This window comes from Macaca thibetana, chromosome 13 (genome assembly GCF_024542745.1).
Source record: "Macaca thibetana thibetana isolate TM-01 chromosome 13, ASM2454274v1, whole genome shotgun sequence".
Lineage (NCBI taxonomy): Eukaryota > Metazoa > Chordata > Mammalia > Primates > Cercopithecidae > Macaca > Macaca thibetana.
Genome location: NC_065590.1, coordinates 28,477,310 through 28,489,352, shown reverse-complemented (window position 1 = coordinate 28,489,352; position 12,043 = coordinate 28,477,310). Strand labels below are relative to the sequence as shown.

At 34.9% G+C, this 12,043-nt stretch overlaps 1 pseudogene; it reads right to left on the bottom strand.

Moving 5' to 3' along the window:
• Positions 1 to 10,852: 10,852 nt before the first annotated feature.
• LOC126934397 (cytochrome c-like) lies at positions 10,853 to 11,163 on the bottom strand (annotated as a pseudogene).
• Positions 11,164 to 12,043: the final 880 nt, after the last annotated feature.

Below are 12,043 nucleotides of genomic sequence, written 5' to 3'. Positions count from 1 at the left end.
AGATAGATCAAAGACTTATATCTAAGACCTGAAACCGTAAAAATTCTAGATAATAACATTGAAAAAATCCTTTTAGACATTGGTTTAGGCAAAGACTTCATGACCAAGAACCCAAAAGTAAATGCAAGAAAAACAAAGATAAAGAGATGGGACTTAATTAGACTAAAAAGCTTCTGCACAGCCAAAGAAATAAGGAGCAGCACAGACAACGCACAGAATGGGAGAAAATCTTCACAAACTATGCATCGGACATTGGACTAATATTCAGAATCAACAAGGAATTCAAACAAATCAGCAAGAAAAAAGAAACAATCCCATCAAAAAGTAGGCTAAGGACATGAACAGACAATTCACAAAATACAATACACAAACGCCCAACAAACATATGAAACAATGCTCAACATCAGTCATGATCAGGAAACTGCAACTCAAAACCACAGTGAGATATCACCTTATGCCTGCAAGAATGGTCATAGTAAGAAAATCAAAAGATAATAGATGTTGGTGTGTATGTGGTGAAAGGGAACACTTTTACACCGCTGGTGGGAACGTAAACTAGTACAACCACTATGTAACACAGTATGGAGGTTCCTTAAAGAACTGAAAGTAGATGTACCATTTGATCCAACAATTCCACTACTGGCTATCTACCCAGAGGAAAAGAAGTCATTATACACAAAAGATAATAGCACATGCATGTTTTGTAGCAGCACAATTCACAGATTCAGCCCAAATACCCATCAATCAATAAGTGGATAGAGAAAATGTGGTATATATACACACCATGGAATACTACACAGCCATAAAAAGGAACAAAATAATGGCATTTGTTGCAACCTGGATGGAATTGGAGGCCATTATTCTAAGTGAAGTAACTCAGGAATGGAAAACCAAACATCGTATGTCCTCACTCATAAGTGGGAGCTAAGCTAATGAGGACATAAAGGCAAGAATGATACAATGGACTTTGGGGACTCAGAGGAAAGAGTGGGGAAAGGATGAAGGATAAACGACTCTACATTGGGTACAGTGTACACTGCTCAGTTGATGGGTGCACCAAAATCTTAGAAATCACCACTAAAAAATTTATTCATATGAACAAATACCACCTGTTTTCCAAAAACCGATTGAAATAAAAAGTTAAAAAATGGACATAAATGTGAGCTATACATACATTTTAAAAGACAAATAAAAACAAATATAATAAAATAGTATTAGCATTAAATAGCAGTATTTTCTAAATAATTCATTTTATTATTTCTTCCCTGGCATGTGTTATTTTTAAGTAATTTATTTTAACACTACTCTTTGTCTTTGACTCTATTTATTGTAACAATTACCGTACTATGGTAACAGCAGCTTTTTCGCAGTTACTATTTATGTAAAAGTTAAATAATTGCTATGCTTAATTTTTTACAAGTTTGAATGCCTTGTAGAAAAAAAGTTCCTCATTTTTGTTTTTGTTTTTAAGAAAGGTTTTCGAGTATTTCGGTGTATTTACAGTTACATGTGAATTTTAGGCATCTTATTTCATTGTTGGTGATTAAAATTACTTAAATTTATATTTAGAGATGAAGTTGGGGAAAATGCACCTAGATTTCTAATTTTTTATTATCATAATCTTTTTGTTAAATTTCTCTATTTTTGAATTGTTTTCTTGTGTTACTATGTAGTTTTCTTAAAAGTTCTATATTTAATGATTTTTTTCTTTACTCTTTTTTCTTTTCTTGCCATTAGTAACATTAATAAGGTTATTACTTTAAAAATTTCTGTGTCTCTATTGTTTTATAAATTCATTTCTCTATATTTCTTACTCTTAGTATCTCATATATCTCTTCATGAATTCAATTAGTTTCATTTATAGTCTTCATAGGGCTCTTGAATATCTTTTACCAAAATTTTTCCATTCATGAGTTTTGTCCACTCATGAATTCATGAGTTTTGTAGCTGTTATAGTTGATCTGCTTTTAAAATTGTATTTTTTAGATTTAATGATTATTTGCACACAAATTATTTATTGATTTTTACATTTATTTCTCTTCTACAACTTGATGAATTAATTTGCCAGTTTCAATCATTTCTGTACATTGTTAGGAATTTTTGGTACACAAAATAGCAAATAACGTGCAAATTATTTTTTATTTTGTCTCCTTTTCTTATTTAATTTAATTTAATGAATAAAGGCCACTAAAGCTATTTTGAAAAAGATGCAGGCAAGGGGAGGCATCTTTGTTTTTATCAGAATCGATGTCAAAGTTTATCGTAAGTTTGATATCTCTGATTGGTTGTGGGTATATATGATTAACAAATTAAATTAAGAGAGTACTCCTCCGTTTTTAATTTATAAAGAATTATCTTTCTCATCATGTTAAGACAATTTAATTTTTCATGTTTTTATCATCTTGTAAGATGGTTTGCTTATTTAATCCACAATTATATTAGATTACACATGTGTACTTTAAATTTTGTTTGGTTATGATAAATGTACCATTATATTTTTAAATTTAATTCACCAAGCATTTTGTTAAGATTATTTGCATTGGCATTTATTGGAAACATCATTAGGCTCAGACTTGCTTTTTTTCAAGGAGGTAAGAAGGTCATAGGGTCAAGGAGATGTGACCAAACGATGCCCACAATCCCTTATGCCTTACCTGAGCTCTTATGATCTCTGAATGCCTTTCTGCAATGGCCTTGATCATACTACCAGGGTTAACACAGACTTTTTCCTTGTCTTTCCTGCTGACGCTGAACTACTTTATGGGTAGGTATGCATACCTGGATACAAGAGCCTGTACCTAAAGGGTAGCTAATTCGGTAGTATGTAGACAAAGCTTGCACATGCAAACATCGATGTTGGCCATAAGTATACATAGAACCATTCACTGTACAATAAAGAAATAGTGCTGAAAGACAAGGGGTAGCTGATGACTAGAAAATATTGACCAGCTCTCCCTAAAGTAATTTATTCCCACATGAAACTCAAAGAAATTATCGAATTCTAAATATCAGTATGGCCACCCAGATCCTTAATAAACTGATATATTTTTCAAAGTAGTAACAAAAAATAAATAGTAATTGGGTTTTTTAATTTGAGTTGTAGCTTTCAAATATTTAGATATATGTTACATGTAATTTCCATTTGGACTATAGCCCAGAATTCCACAACTGTTAGTGGATGTCCTAATGTTTATAATTGAATATTAAAAATAAATTTTATCATATTGTTCTTATTCAGTTTTTGTATCAAGATTACCTAATTTCATAAAATAAAATAGGCAGCCTTAAAATTTTAGATCTCAGAAATATTTCAAATAAAAATCATTAACTCTTACTGAATTTTTAAAACTGGGTCAGTTATTTTTGGTTTGACAGAGTTTGGTTACTAATTAAATATTTTAATTTTTATTGGTCATTGTAGAAAATTATATCTTTTCTGTTATGTTTTCAAATATACAGGTATATATTTTTTAATGGTTTCATTTAATATATCTTGATTTTAAGTGAACAGGTTTATAGCTTCACAATTTTTGTGACTACCTACCTTACATGCTATTATAATCGAGAATTTTAATTGCATTTTCACAACAGAAAAAAATAACTTTTGACTGGTTACAAAACTGGATTATATCTATTTTTATCAATAATCTAACTTATAATTTCTCTTTTCTTTCCACATTTTCTCCATTTGTTCCTTTTTTTATTCTTGTCACTCTTACTGACACCCTTTGGGATTATTTCTGACAGTGTCTTTGGTGGTAATTTTAAATTGTATCTTCTTTTCTTCCTTGAATGCTAGTATTAATAGGCATAGATTTCTCCATTGGAAATTATTGTCTCTCAGTACTTTGAAGGTTTTACTATCACTTGGCATCTGAAGTTTCTGCAGGAAGCCTGTTGTAAGTCTCTCTGCTCTTCCTCCATTGATAATCTGTCTTTTTACTCTGGATGCATTTAAGGTTCTCTCTTTATCATTGATATTTTACAACATAGCTACAGTGTTTCTGGGTATGCACTTATTTTTATTTATGTGTGCTTTGTAACTGAGCACCTATCTTTCTTCAATCCAACAAACTTTAGAGCCAGTTTTTCTTAAAATATTGCCTTTCCATCATTTCCTCTATTACTTATTCTAGATATTTCACTCTATTTTTCATGGTGTTTCACTTTGATGTTTTTCATTTCTTTCTCTATACTCCACCTTGAAGCCCAAGCATTGTCTTTTACATTATTATCTAGTCTCTGTTATTTTTATTTCTCATTGTAATTTATTAATCTTATTTTCTAACTACAACTCTGTCATTTATCTCTTGAAAGAATTTGAAATATAATTACTGCAAAGTCCTTTTCAGATGCCTCCTTTTTTTCACGCATTGCGATATAAACTCTCTAACTTCTTACTGAGTTTTTTTTGTTACTTTTTTCCTAAAATTATTTTTTCCATGTATTTTGACATGTATCTCTGCTAACATATTCTAAATGACATATGATTATTTCTTGTCACCTTTAATTTTTCAGTCACTTACATTTAATCTTCTAATCTTACCACGTCATTAATAGATCTTACTTTGGTCTAAGATCTTACTTATTCAACCTTTAAGAGATACCCTGAGCCCAAAGCCTTTTAGGGCAGCCTCTAGATGAGTGGCTCTCTGTTTCTCAAAGCTCCCAGTGGGAGTTTAGCAGCAGCTGAAGTATCTGACAGAGGGTGCATTTCTTTTATGCCTTTTTTTTTTTTTTAAAGAATCTTCTGGCCCTGGGTGCAAAATTTCTTTCATGTTCCACTTTTGTATGAAGTTTGGTTGATGTCACCACCGCAAGGAATCCTTAGAGAAATAGAATTCTAAGTTACCTCTGCATAACTCTAATTCAATTTGTCCTGGAACTTCATACTGAGTTATAACTTTTATTGTGTGGAAGGGGGACAGGCCCACTGAGCTATCTGCATGTTATGGAAGACATAAAGATGCTTCTATATATATACAATGTATAGTGATTAGATCAGGGTGAGTAGCATACTCATCATCACAAACATTTAGCATTTCTTTGTGTTGAGAATATTCAATATCCTCCTTCTAGCTATCTGAAATTATATAATACATTTTTGTTAACTAGAGCCATGCTACTGTGCTATAGAACACCAGAACTTATTTCTTTTGTCTAGCTGTAATTTTGTATCCTTTAAAAAAATCTCTCCCTATTCCCTTCCTCCCATGACCCTTCTGGCCTCTTGTAATCTCTGTTCTGCTGTTTACTTCTGAGATCAACTTTTTTTAACTTCTGTCTATGACTGAGAACATGTGGTGTTTAACTTTCTGTTCCTGGCTTATTTCACTTATAATATCCTCCATTCCCATTCATATTGTTGCAAGGGACAGAATTTCATTCTTTTTTTATTGCTAAATAGCATTCCCTTGTGTACATATACAACTTTTTCTTTATCCATTGACTGGTTGTTGGATGCAACAACACAAATTGTTCTCCTGATTTCATTGAAATAAAAAATATTTGTATTATATTGTATCTCACTGAGTATCCTTAAGATTATTATTATGAATTATTTTTCTAGTATTTCATATATTTCCTTATGATTGGGGTTTGTTATGGAGAATTATTGGATCTCTTTGGAGATGCTATGTGTCCTTGTGTGATGTGTTGCTACACTGATTTCTACACATCTGGTGTCTAATTTTATGGAGTAGGTTGCACAGGGAAAGACTTACTTGTGTGAATGGATCTCGGGTGTCAGTTGGGTGGAGTACATTGGCTTTGTTTCTAGGTAGATGCACTAGTGTAGTTTCCATGTAGTTTTTTCAACTGTAATCCTTGCGAGTGATGTTTGCACGTGTCTCAGTGACTTCAGCTGAGATAATTTGTGGTGGTGGTGATATGACTTTTCCATGAGTGGGCTTGTCATGCTGTTTCCCAGGATGGGGGCATGTGGGGCCCCACAACTTGGGGCCACAGGGCTGGTACTATGACCAGGAGCATGGGCACGTGGTTGTTCAGTCATCCTGGTGGCATGCCTGCCATGAGCAGCCTGTAGGGCAATTTCTCAAGCCCCAGGCTTGATTGTACTGCTTCCTGGCTGAGGATTTCCTGGTGGGAGTTTCTTCTCAGGCCCCCAGTGACAGCTAAAGAATGCTGGGCCTGCCTGGGGGCAGGTCTGCCAGGATTGGCTCATGGGGCTGCTTCTCAGGCCTGGTATGTGGTGTGCAAGGCTTCCTGGCCAGCCTAGGGGTATGTCTACTGAGAGTAGCCCAAGAGACTGTTTCTCAGGTTAAAGAGGTGGAAGCATAGCTGCTCATCCAGCCTCTGGGCATGTTTGCCAGGAGTGGCCCGTGGGAGTGCTTCTCAAGTCTGGAACATGGGTGCAAGACTGCTCCATTGATCTGGAAGCCTGCCTCACAGGGGTGGCCTATGGGCTGTCTCTTGGGATCTAGACATGGGCACACAGCTGCTTAGTGGGCTTGGGGGAAGGCCTATCAGGGGCAGCTGCAGGACTTTTTTTGCAGTCCTGGGGCATGGGCGCATGGCTGCTTGGCCTGCATGGTTGAGTGTCTGCCAGGAATGGCCTACAGGGCTGTTTCTCAGGCCCCAGGCATGGGTATACAGCCACTTACTGGCTCAGGAGTGGGTTAGTTGCTCAGAGGCTCAGGGCTCGCTCCCAGACACAGGGGGGTGCTCAGTGGTTTGACCAGATCAAGGGGGGTTCGCCCTGCATGGGACTGGCAGATTGTTCCCCTAGGTGGAAGTGAGGGTGGCAGGGGCTGATTTCCCTACTTTGTAGGACTAGGATCACAGTGAGTCTTGGGTCCAGGCTCCATGCTACTGGGGTTGTGGTATTCAGCCCCTTGCATAGTGCAGGTATTAATATAATGAAGATGGAGCCCCAGTGCTGGAGAGGTGCAGTGGCCTGGTCCCCAGAGCAGGGTGCACTCCAGAGGTGGCCCTGGTCTCAAGATGGTACTGTGCTGCAGCAGCTTGGCTCACAGGGAGTCAGTGGGGGTGGAAGTGCACACCTTGTGCTCCTAATCTAAGGCACAACAGCTGTGTGAATTCCTGGCATCTTTCCAATGTGGGCACAGTGCTTGTGCAGACCGTGGGATTCTCCTGTAGTAAGGACTATAGTTATCGGCAGTGGCAATAGAGGATGTTGGGGAACTTATGCTTACCTTTTGCCCACAACAGAAATTTCCTCCTGACTCCAGGCAGATCCAATCAAGGTGGAGAAATTGGGCTGCAGATGTTGGGTGCTTCCACCGTGCCCTCCTGCATAAGTGTCTCTTCAGTCCAACATTTGCCCCCGACACTTCAGGCAAATCTAATCTATCTGTTTATTGCTTTTGTATTTTCTTGTGGGAGGATGAGTGCCAGGCATCTCTTGCCAGTCATCTTGCTGATGTCACTCTCTAATTTCTTTCTTTAACATTAAAGTTTTCTTCCTTGTGACATTTAACCTAAAATAATGCATAAGTTTGAAATATAGAGTCATATTATTTTTTCAAAACAATTCAATGAAGAATTTATCTTTATTTCTTTAATGATTGGAAATCCTAGTTTTATCATAAAATTCATCTACATACTTCTTTTTGATTAATGTGTTTATTTCTATGACAATATTATTCAGTTTTAATAAGTAAAGCATGCTAACTCTATCTGAAAGATCTAGTGACTCTTCAAAATTATTTTTTCATAAACCTCCTGCTATCATAAATGCTTAACTGTTCCAGACAATTTTTAATAATTTTCGGTAAGTAGAAATTATGCAATTCGAATAATTCAAGAAAAGTTTTATTTTGTGATTGTCTTACATTTAAAGAGAATTGGCTTATCAACAGTGTCAGTTTTCTAATATCCTTTATTCTCTCATGATCTACAGCTTTATGCTCATATTAGCTACAGACACTGATCTTATATCCTCCCATGTATCAATATTTAAACACCGTATTACAATGCTTTCTTAATATAAAATGTCTAGTACTTGCAGAACAACATCACATAAGATTTCTAGTATTTTTACAAATAAAAAGTATACTGAATTTGTTTTTATTTTAAATTTACAGATGCATGTGCATGCACAGGAAGAATATATATTTCAGGAAAAAATGTTTATGTTAATATAATCAAACTTATCAATCATTTTTATGATTCACTGTTGGGGTTTTTATTTAGAATGCTCTTCATATCTTGTTTCAAAGACATACTATTATACTTTCTTTAAAATCTTTCTAATGTTAGTTTACATAGTATGACTAATAAATATAGCATTTATTTTTATATGTAATATAAGGAAGGAATTATTAATCTAATCTCATGTTTCTTCATATGTATAACTAATTTTTAATCATTTTTAAAAATTGCTTCTCTTTTTCCTGTTAGTCTATAATGGCAATAGTCATACATCAAATATATGTGTGTATGTGTTCATCTTTTGATTGATTTCTGGAATCACTATTTTACTTAGCTTTCTATTTATCTATCTCTGCACAATATGACTTTCAGGTGCTGTAAGACTTATTATATTATGGCTTAAGTCACACTAATTTATTTATTCATTTTCAAAAATATTTTTGCAATTTTTTGGTCCCTTATATTTCACATGATTTTTATGTGCTGTATCAAGATCCATTAATATTAAGTTCTGTCAGAATTTGATGGGAAGTTTTACATTTACATGGAAAGAGAAGTCATTTTTATAATATTGAGATTGCTTATCCATAAAAATATTCTTTTAAAATTTTTAAATAAAGTTCAGAATATTCCTTATATTAGTTATGGACATATTTTCAGCAAATACATATAAGTAAGCCATTTCTGTTATACACAGAAAATATTCCTGTGAAAATTATTTTTTCTTTTACAATAGTAGCTATTTACAATACATGTACAAAACTGGTATGTGTAAGTCATGAATAGTATATACAAAAGGGGTCTAGGTAACTTCCATTTTATAATCCAAAAGGAGGAACCTAAAGTCTCCTTGAACTAAAAATGAAAGACTCGAATGAATTTATCAACTAGACAATGATTTTGCATACTGTCAGTGATTGACTAAGAGAACTGGAAAGTGTTATTTTTATAATTTCTATATTTACTTCTATTTTATAAAGAGATCAGGGTATCTTTACAATCATGATACACACCAAAATTGTAAACTCTCCCACAAGAATACCATCGAAAGGTCTTCAGAACCTTAGGATAAAGTAGGAAGTAAATTTTACTGCCGTTTTTAAATAAGTCATATAATCATAAATGCCAATGATATTTTTCATGTGATTTGCTTCATTAAATGACACGGACATCTCACTTCAACCTCTTCTCTCACAGCTTCTCCTCTGCTTCCTGATACTCCAGGCCTAGTGACCTTCAATTCATTTCTGGAAGAATCAAATTGAATTAAACTTTATGCATGTCTATGTCTTGGAGCTACGTCTCACAACATATGCACGGGGCTATTTCCTTGGCCTGTAATCCTCAGCCTCTAACTCTCTACATTTCATCTTGTCATTCAAGTCTCACATGAATTATCATTTTTTCAAAGGCCTCACTTTAGCCTCCAACCTAAAGCTGTGTCTCTGTCACTTTCCCTCTCATCACTCTGATTTATTTCTTTCATAGAATCCATCTCTGCCAGCAATTATCTTGTTCAATGACTCATTTATACATATGTGTCTAATGTCCTCCTTCACTGAAAAGGAAGCTCCTTCATGCAGCACTAGATGTATTCTGTTTACTGATGCATCCCAGGCACCTAGAATGGTATCTGGAACATAAATCCACTTAATAATTACTTGTTGAATATATGGATATAATTTCTAAATATTATTTAAATTAAATTACATATTTCATTATAGTATATTACGAACTTAATGCCTATATCATAAATTCTAGAATTGTATTTTTGACACATTTGTAATTATTAATGTATTTAGAGTATGTCTTTTCTTTGCCATGAACATTTTTTTTCCATGATCTGTGAGTTTCTTTTGAATTATCTTAAGTCTTATGATCACACATAATTTTAAAATTTATGTATATCTCCTCTACTTTAATTCTTTTAAGTTGGCAGAAACACTATTCACAATCACACATACTGAGCAGTTCTGCAGTTTTATGTATCTGAATGGCTGTTTAGAAAATCTTAAATTGTAACTTAGTTTGACTTAGATTGTAAAGAATTCAAGAGTGAAGTTTAACTTGCTACTATTTTAAACACATGTGACCCTATAGATCATCTATAAAATGTGAGAAGTGTTAAATAATCTTTGATATTACACATAAACCACACTAAAATGCCTTTCAATAAGTAAAAAGAACCATTTTAAATACAGGGAATTCTAATTAGATTGGCATAATTAAGGCCAAAAATATTAAGTAGACTTTGCTACCTTATTTATCTTCAACCCTTGCCTTTAAGAGGCAAATGAGCACAAAACACAGATGAATCTTGCTTGGTTCTGAGACAGTGAAGGAATTTCCCCAGTATTTAAATATATTCACATGACCAGTTATAGAAATCTAAATATAAACCAATTTCCAGTAAGTTTTAAGATGGCAGTCATCATCTTTGTGAAAAGTTGGACATTACAAATGAAGTCTAATCATATCTTTAGAAGGAGTAAACAGTAATAGCATTTACTGAATTGGAATTACTATTAAAATTCAATAACTGAACATATTCATTTAACCATAAGCCCGTCTTTGTTTTAAATCAGGAGTGCCCAAAAAATATTCTGTCAGTCATTCATGATCTGAATTCTGGCGTATGAGATCTATTAAAGTATGGTACATATACAAAAGTCATGAGACATTTCTTCTGTTTTATAAGGCAGTGGCCAACTATTACTCATTAGTAGCTTCTTTTGAGATAAGCTATCAAGTCTGCCCTTTCTGCCTTCTTAATGCCGGCAAAGATCATTTTTGTTCCAGGGATGTAGTTCTTGGGATTCTCCAAATACTCTATCAGTGTATCCTTTCTGCCCAGGTGATGCCTTTGTTCTTATTGGCGTCTCTGTTAGAGAATCCAATGGCCTGACCTGGCTTCCGCACAAAGTGACCATGGAGATTAGGCCCAGTCTTGTGCTTGCCTCCTTTTTCCATAGTGTGTTACTGGGTGCACTTCTGAACGAAAAACCTTCTTGCCTTTCTAACATCACCCATATTTAATTCTATTTTTCGTCTCTGGCACAAGGATGGTTCCTGCTCTGAAGCCGGACGTCCCTCTCTCTGTCATGAACATTTACTACAGGAGTGACAGAGGAAGAGATTTTCTTATTCTTCTAAAAACATATACAAATAATAAATGTAAAATATGTGTACAAATCCTCAAATTAATTAGAACAATGTGAAAAGTAATGAGAAATAAATAATATGGAAAAAATGTTGTATATATATATATATATATATATATATATATATATATATTTATTTTTTTTTTTTTTTGACACGGAGTCTCGCTCTGTAGCCCAGGCTGGAGTGCAGTGGCGCAATGTCTGCTCACTGCAAGCTCCGGCTCCCAGGTTCACGCCATTCTCATGCCTCAGCCTCCCGAGTAGCTGGGACTACAGGCGCCCGCCCCCACGACCGGTTAATTTTTTGTATTTTTAGTAGAGATGGGGTTTCACTGTCTTAGCCAGGATGGTCTCTATCTTCTGACCTTGTGATCCGCCCCCTGGGCCTGGCTAAATTTTTATGTATTTTTAGTAGACGGGGGGGCGGGGGGGGGGTTCGCCGTGTTCGCCAGGATGGTCTCGATCTCCGGCTCTCGTGATCCGCCTGCCTCCGCCTCCAAAAGTGCTGCGATTACAGGCGTGAGCCACCGTGTCCGGCCGAAAAAAAAATATATTTTTAAAAGCTCATGTAGATTTTCCTTACTTCCCCCTGCATCTCATTGCTCTTTCCAAAGGATACGCACAATGAACAGATTGATGTAATTCTTCTTGACCTTTTCCTATGGATTTTTAATCTGTGACTCTCTCTCTCTCTCTCTCTCTCTCTCTCTCTCTCTCTCTCTATATATATATATATATATATATATCTC